Genomic DNA, 8,120 nt, shown 5'->3' on the forward strand with positions numbered 1-8,120 from the left:
ACTGCCGCCACTGGACCAGAACAGTGCAAAGAAAAGATAAAGATGTAAATTGCAATATAAACATTGTCAACATTTTGTTCTGATTTTCCACAGCTAACAACACAGCTACTGGGAAAACAACAACAACAACAAGGTTTTCTTACACTCACTTAAGAAACAGAACAATGCAACCGTTCCCTGTCACTGTAATCGCAGCCTCGTGGCCCTGGAGACCCCGAGGCAGTAACAAATTAGGAAGGAAGGAAATATTTCCAGGGCCAAGGAAGAGTCAGCTGAAAATTAAACACGTTGGCATGGGAAGGAAGAGTCGGAGAGGAAAATAAGGAGCAGGAACAATTCAGTACTTGTGCACCACTTGCTGCAATTTCAGAGATGCTTTGAGGTGGTGAGGGCTGCGTGCACACTGTGCAGGGCCATGCAGGCAAAGGCCGATGTGGGCTGCGCCGTGTTGCTTTGTGTATTTGAGTTTCCTATGAAAGAACCCCTACTTAAGCCACAGATGGTTTTTAAGAGGGATTTAATTGCACTCTTCATTTTACACCTTCCACACAGAACCTCTCTAAAGATCGATACATGCTACGTTTTGACAGCTCATGTGTTGAGCTCACCCGGAGCGTGGATCCTGAATGAATATTCACACCACACATGGAGGCTCAGAAGTCAGCAAATGCCAGATATTGATCATCTCCTTCGTGCTCCTCAGCGCCGCCTGCTCACACACGTGGCTCTCAGTGCCATCCCATGTAGGCTGCCCCACAGGCTGGAACAGTTCCCCAGAGATCTGGGCAGACAGGCTCTGCTCTTAGGAAGCACAGTTACAGAAGTAATGCCACACTGGCCGAACTGTTAGGTACAAAGTAGATGAAAGGAAGAAGGAGGACTCCTGTAAAATGATACTGCTTTATCATGCACCACAGCACCGTCCTGCTTCAGCCATGAGGACTGAATGCCACGAGTCCTGCCACAATAACCAGTATCTGAATAATGGGTCATGAAACAAGGAAGGGACTTAGCACCGTGCCAAGGTCCATTTGTGTCGCACAACTCTGCTGTAAAGGGCATCAGCTTTACAAGCCCCCATATCTCAATGTATCCTGCTCAAAATCAGGCAGATACTCTGGTTTTACTTGGAAAGTCTTTGTGGTGCACAGAGAGAATTGCAGTAAGAGAGGACTGTAGAGAAGAGAGGGAAAAATGATGAACAAGAGGAATTCTAAAATGATTTCTGCAATTTACGGCCTGCAGAAGCAATAAGAGACCCCGTTCTGCCACTGCTTATGTAATATATGTTCTGTACGGTCTCATAAACTACGTGGCTGCAGCACTTTGCATAGCCTTTCTGTATAATTAAGATGGAAATGGGTTTTGTGGCTCTAGCAGCAGGGCTTCCCAGGGATGGCAGGAGGAGGCGGGAGGGGCTGGGATCACGGCAGTGGGGCGGCTCAGGGCTCGTGCTGCTTCTTAGAGCAGAGGGAAACACCAGCCTGGACCCAGCTGGTCCCACCGTGTGCCTGCAGCACCCACGGCCCCTTTGGAGCCACAAGGGCTTTCACAAGAAATGCCATCAGCGTGGAAGGGTGCCACGGACAAAAACTTCTTCCATGGCATTCGCGGCCCCTGCAGAAGCATCTCCCAACCCAGGGAGCCACAGACCAGTCCATGTGAGCCTGAGCCTGGGCATTCTTCTTCCCCTGCCCACCCTCATCCTGGGGCACTGCAGCTGTAACCACCATAAACGAGGAGCTGCTCCTCATAGCCACAATCACCTCGGCCAGACGCAAGCTTCTTTCTGGTCCTCTGGCCATCGGACATGGATGGTGATGCTTTGTGTCCATTCTTGTTGGGATACGGCCCATGGATGGAGCCTGCAGCCCCTATTGTTTCAAAGACAAGGTTTGTCCTTTATAAGAAGCTCCTTCTTTAGAAAACATTGGATCAAGTCAGACCAAGCATCATTTGCATGACAGAACAAGAATAACCACGAGCTCAGAACTAGGGTACATCACTCTCTGTGTTCTCCCTTAAATGGCTGCAAGAAGCAAATGCCCCAGAAGAGCAATAATACAGCAAGCATATTTGACTGCATAGAGTTGTACTCCAAATTTTTCTGTGAAGCAGAAGTTTGAATATAATGTTCTGGAAATGCTGGTGTGTGAAGTTTCCTTGCTGACGCACACTCCAGCTTACCCGAGCTGCAGAACCAGGAGGTCTGGGCTCTGAAACAAGAGAGGGCACCCTGGCTGCTTGAAATGACATCTCTTCTGAGACGGTTTAAATAAGTTGATTTCTGCTATACAATAGGAAAACTGTTCAGAAAGGATTTTTTTACATGCATTTCTGGCCCTCTGGACTCCTGTTTCCAGACCACTGAAGTTCACCAGCATAATGCTGCAGTTCTGGAGCTGTGGATCCTGACAGCACTCCTGACTCCAATACTCTGGCAAGCAGCTGCAAGAACTACATCCTTACACCCTTACAGGAACTACATCCTTACACCCTGCCCTTTTCTTTCTTTCTGGTAGAGGTGATGATGTGGTATTTTTCTACAAACTCCTGAGAGCCTCTGTTGTTGTGATTGTGCCATCCAGCAATGAACCTGTGCTGCCGAAAGCCTGAGACAATGCTTCCAACACCAGTGCCATCTCATATTCACCGCATGGGACGGGGCCGTTGGAGGAGCGCTGCTCCTTTGAGGTTTCTCCTGGGCTTTCCTTTACCACCTTTCATCACATTGCCAGGAGCTGAGCACTGTCTGGAATAGGCTCCCCCTGGGGACCTTTTCACCCTGAAGTTCTCAGAGGGACCACAGCGTGCAGATGCATTTCAGCTGCCCCACGTGCTATCCACAAAACACCAATGGCCCAATGGATGCACAGCTCTGCAGCAAGGACACACATGGGGAGAGAGGCAGGAGGGCCCCGAGGCCACTTTTTCCTTCACTGCTCATATCTGAGACTATTTTTTCCAAATTCTCCAGGTACAGCTTGGCTGCGCTGAAACAAGTGGGCAGCGTGGGTACAGGAAGGAAGGCATGCACTGCCTGGGATATTAATTTCAAGGGGAAAGGAAAAGGTTAACTCAAAAGACCGAAAAAAAAATGACTCATCCTCAAGCTGAAAAAAGAAAGTGAACAGGAAGAATTTTGGCATTTATGATTCTTGTTGTCATAGAAACTGAACTTGATATTTCTATAGAGCGATCTGTAGAGGTAACAAATACTGTACTTTATAGCAATGATGAATTAAGATCAACTTAAGATTCCCAATACATTGTCAGGCAGATCAAATACCGGTTTGTTTTGTATTGCCAAGTCGTTATCAGAGTCCTTAAAAACCATTGCTGATATATTTAAATGAAACTGATCTGGTATTTGCAGGTTATTATTAGAATACAGAGAGGCTGGGGGAGAGGTTTTACAATAGCCCAGCCAGAGTGCTCAGATTTCCATCAGAAAAGAGCACGTCTGGTGGGACACAGCTCTTGTTTGCCATCACACAACCTCCTCTGGCACCTACAGCCATGACCTGCATAGGAAGTGGTGCTGTGCAATGTTGTGGATGTTGAGGGAAGGTCCCGTAGGTGAAACAAAGAGGAAACCTGGCACAAGGGGACTTGTCCCTTCTCAGGACAACAGCTGGGACGCCGTGGCTCCAGTCCTTCTCTAAGCCTTCTTTATTAGGCCTTTTGGTGGCTGATGTGACCAGCGTGGCTTGGCTTCCCCCAAATCCTGGGCCTATTAAAATCTGGTGGTGCCACATCCACAGTCTGAGGGTTTCAGCCGGCTGAGCACATCCCATGGGGAGCACTGTGCCTCTGAGACCAGCAGAGCCAGACACTCAAGCACTGTAGGGCTGTTGTGAACACGCAGCGTTACCTGCCATTTAGTTCTGACTGCAGAACTTCTCTGAGTACGTTTCTGCTTCAAGGTAAGCAATTCTTTAAAAAAGACAAAATCACATCTGTTTTTAACAGGTCCGTTTATGAATAACATATTGCAATTCGCTGTACGTTATTTCTCATTATTTTCATCAACGAGCAAACAAAGGCATTTATCTTGGAAACCCGAAGTATTTTTTAACAGGGATTCATTAACTTCATTTCCCATCAGGATAGTTTTTGCCCTTCATTAAGAGGGTTGAAAAATCTGCTGTCAAAGTCAGGATCCACTTGTTAAAAACTGAAAATTGAGATCAGGAAAGTCTTTTGCCTTCTCTTTGGTACAGGAGGGAACCGCTGACTTTCCAGACAGTCTTTCACATCAGATCTATTTTTCTTTCTTTTTTCACGAATCTCAGAACCTTCTCCAGTCACATCTGCTAAAAAATCCCATCAGAATGAGGCAATGCACTGCAGCATCACTCATGTTAATGCAAAACAGAGGGAAAGAGAAACGCCTAACACCTACCCTGTGCTTCAGAGCTCATACAGTTAACGGTCCCTCCCCTGCCTAGGCTGCCCTGTGCCTACGGTCAGCAGTGTTTGCTTTGGCATCTGCTCAATCAGCGATTCCCTGCGTCTGGTTTAGCAGAAGGCTTTTCCCGTGCTGCTGACTTCGGCGCTTCCTTTCCCCATTGCTCCCGTGGCTAATTTCACAGCTTCTCACTGCTGACTGCGAGTGAGGATGCAGCAGCAGGAGCACAAGGCGAGAGGGATGAGTGCTGCGGCAGAGCAGCAGCGCTGGCCCAGTGCTGCGTGCAGGAGGTGCCCTGTGGGCTCTGCAGGGTGGGGGTGAGCTGCAGCCAGGGGCTGCAAGGGGAACGCAGCCTCTGCTCCTCCTGCCAGCAGTGAGTGCACCCGAATTAGGGCTGCGGCTAGCCCCACGCTTCCTGGGTCTTGTATTTAGCTAGTTAAAAGACTGGAGAGAAAATTTATATGGGACAACGATGAAAGGAATAAGACCAAGATCGACAAAGGTGAAATGACACTGAGATATTTTGTGGGCACTAACGATGTCACATAAAAACCTCAGGGAAGATAATGCACTCTTCTATGCAAGATAACTCTTCGTCCCAGACTCACAGCGGAAGATGCACTCCTGTTCCCCTGTTAGGAAGGTGCACCAGTTAATGGCCAGGGTGAGGCCAGAAGATCCTTCTTGTTGCTGCCGAGCATTGTAGGGACACGTACCTCTGGGAGTACCCAGCTCCTTTGTTTTTAGCTCTCACTTGGTGGAGCTTTTGCAGCGCTTTTTTTTATAACTTGGCATTCAATACATTCTTCTGCTAGATGAACAGAAAAAAACCTCCGTATCCTCACTTATTCATAATAAAGTTTTAGTAAAGTGTGAGAGAGTTTTCTGAAATGTACCAGAAATCCTTCAGGTCTGGTCACAGCCAGAGCCTGCTGCTGGGGAAAGCTGCAGCGCCGTTCGTGCTAGCGAGGGGCTTGCTGCTTGCTCAGGAGGAGGTCAGTGCCTCCACTGCCATGTGCCATCACCAAGAGCTAAGCTAAACAGATGAGAAGCTAAGGACTGTAGCAGGCGTGGCACTGCCTCTGAATGCAGCTGCTCTGTGTTCAGCTTTCCGGAGCCTGAAAATACCTACAGTGTTTCTGAGAGCTGGAGCAAGTTATGTGATCAGCCACCACGTTACTATTCTGCTTTGATAGCTTTATTGATTGTCGTGTTGTTGCAAAGAGCCCCGTCCCAACGCACAGAACTTGTTCATAATTGATGTAAACCACACAGATTTATACTGCTGCTAATTCTGTGGCTTACTGACTAAGCAGCTTCTAGAAGCAGGACAGCCCTGTCCCTGCGGTGCGCTTACATCTGCCCAGAAGCTCACTGTCCACTTACGGATTGTGTTGGAACGTTATCTACACTTTATTTTCCATATAACATGAACCACACAGCTAGGAAGAAATATGTGATGTTGAAGTGTTAATTTATTTCCATGTTTTGCTTTTAAGAGTGCATTTCCCAGAGAATACCGAAGCTATTGTTTATGTCATGTTTGATTTCCTTTCTGGAGATGGGAGATGGACAAAGATTTACTACAAGTATTCCTTTCTGTGCCAAGGGAATGGATACACATTAGTAACTTGACAGAAAAGATGAATCCTCTGGTGCCACTGCTGCTGTCCACTCTCCAATCTTCCTTTATAATTAATTAGCTGTCAGATCTGCTAAAACTCAAATAATGGATTACTGGAATGCGAGGCAAATTGGCCCTGAAATTAAGACCCAAGTCTGGGATGGTCTTCTTCCTGACCTTGCAACTCTCATTATTGATTTTGAGTAATTTCCACTTATTGAAGAAAAACAAGAATAAGGCAGAAGAAAAAAAAGAGGCTTTTTAAGGGGCTTTGTGCCAGGTGTGTTCTTAAAGATTTGCTGCTTAGGGCAGTGAGCTCTGTTTACTACTTAAGTACACTAACCCAACTGAAATATGTATTGCTCACATGTTTCTAAGCTTCAGACTGAAAACAAGGATCTGGATTGATTGTTGGTCCTTAGCACTTTACTTAGAGTAAAATATAATTTGAATAACTTGACTGAATTAATAAAACTATTCAAGTTTGTCTTGATTGTCAAGACCTTGATAAAATTGAGGACATCTATGGGAAAAAAATACAACGTACATTGGCCTACATTTACATTGACCAGCATCATCTTCTTTACTATGGGACAAGGTCATTTATTAAACTTGAATGTGTGTAATTAATCTCTCTTTAGTCTCTGGGTAAATATTTTTTACTTCAATTTGATGCTAAGGACGCATGGCCCAGCCTGATTGGGTTGTGAGAGGCAGACACAGGAGAGATGTGGCACGGGTGCCTCTGCCCCGTCCTGCTGATGGCTGCCATGTCTTCCTCCTCCTGCTGCCCTGCTCATCTGCTGCCACTGGAAATGTGACCTATGTCACCCTAGGACGTCTACCAGTGGGACATCAAGTGCTCACAGAGGAAGCCTGGCTGAAGCAGCAATGAGTTTTCTGATGCACTCTGAATCAATTGGTTTCAGCATTCTCTCAGTAATTTGGACACCTTGGTGTTGTACAGAAGGCCTGTGATGTAGTACACATGAGATTTGTTATACTTCATGGGCTCTGCTTCTGGGGAACAGATAAAAGAACGAGGTAAACCCTGATGTGAGGAAGTATCCAAAATACAGTACTTTGACTCTTGGTGTATTTTATAACAGCTCACAGGAGAACCTGCAGTATGGCCATAGAGTTTGGGTACAGCTGACATGTCAGAGCCTACAGTTACTTTAGGAAGCACAAATACATCTGAAACACTGTATCAAAGCATCCTGATGAGCTCCCTGTCCTACACAGAAGCCCCACACCAGGCACACTGCGCTGGAACTGCCCGTCCCAGGAAAGCAGCCACTGCTAAGCTAACACCGCACGTAGTGCTCTGCACTCTTGTTCTGGGAGGAGCTGCATTTGATTCTGTAAAACAAGCTGCCTCCTAAGAGCACATTCTCCTGGCACTGAAGCACAGGCAGCATTCTCCTGTCTGCTCCGCCAGGATCACTCTGCTTGCTGCACACAGAGCTGATGGAGCGAGGGAAGGAGCCTGGCCGAGCGAGGTGCACCAAGGCCAAGTGCCACCAGAATCACGGGAGAGAGGAACGAGGGGTTCATTCCTTGTGCTGCTGGTGTGAAGAGGGCTGCATGGCCTCTGCTCCAGTAAGGGACACAAAGCCATGATCCTGTTACGGGAAGGTAGCGAGGGATCTTCCAGCCACATCAGAAGCATCCGCTTTTGTCAATTAGATGCACGCTAACTGGCTTGATGGAAACTAGCTGTGGCACTGCAGGACAGGAGAAGATGCCTTTTCATGAATAAATGAAATGCATGAGCGATGCTTCCTTAAAAAAAAAAAAAAAAAAAAAAAGGATAAAAATAGAATCTGAAATGTGAAGTCTGCGGCATAGCATCTCGCAGGCTCAGGAGGTGTGTCCTGGTGGAGCGAGTGGAGAGCGGTTCTGACATGGACTGCTTGCACGGGCTTCCCTGGGAGGGAGGAGGATAGTTCATGGGTGGGGGAGGGATCCTGAATTAACTGAGCAGTCAATAACCAGAGCTAATAAAGACACCTTCAGCATCTGCATGGAGGGTTGTTTCAGCAGTATGCTATATTTGCTTTAGAAGACACGCATGAAGAATTT

The 8,120-nt window shown here is 47.0% G+C and overlaps 1 long non-coding RNA gene across 1 annotated transcript in view; it reads left to right on the top strand.

Annotated features, from left to right (window-relative positions):
• The window catches only part of LOC110402153, a 185,504-nt gene extending 177,649 nt beyond the window's left edge, over positions 1-7,855 (top strand). Inside the window, exon 15 of the long non-coding RNA XR_002440930.1 lies at positions 94-7,855. This is a non-coding gene — a long non-coding RNA (uncharacterized LOC110402153). The remainder of the gene's footprint in view (positions 1-93) is intronic.

This window comes from Numida meleagris, chromosome 6 (assembly GCF_002078875.1).
Source record: "Numida meleagris isolate 19003 breed g44 Domestic line chromosome 6, NumMel1.0, whole genome shotgun sequence".
Taxonomy (NCBI): Eukaryota; Metazoa; Chordata; class Aves; order Galliformes; family Numididae; genus Numida; species Numida meleagris.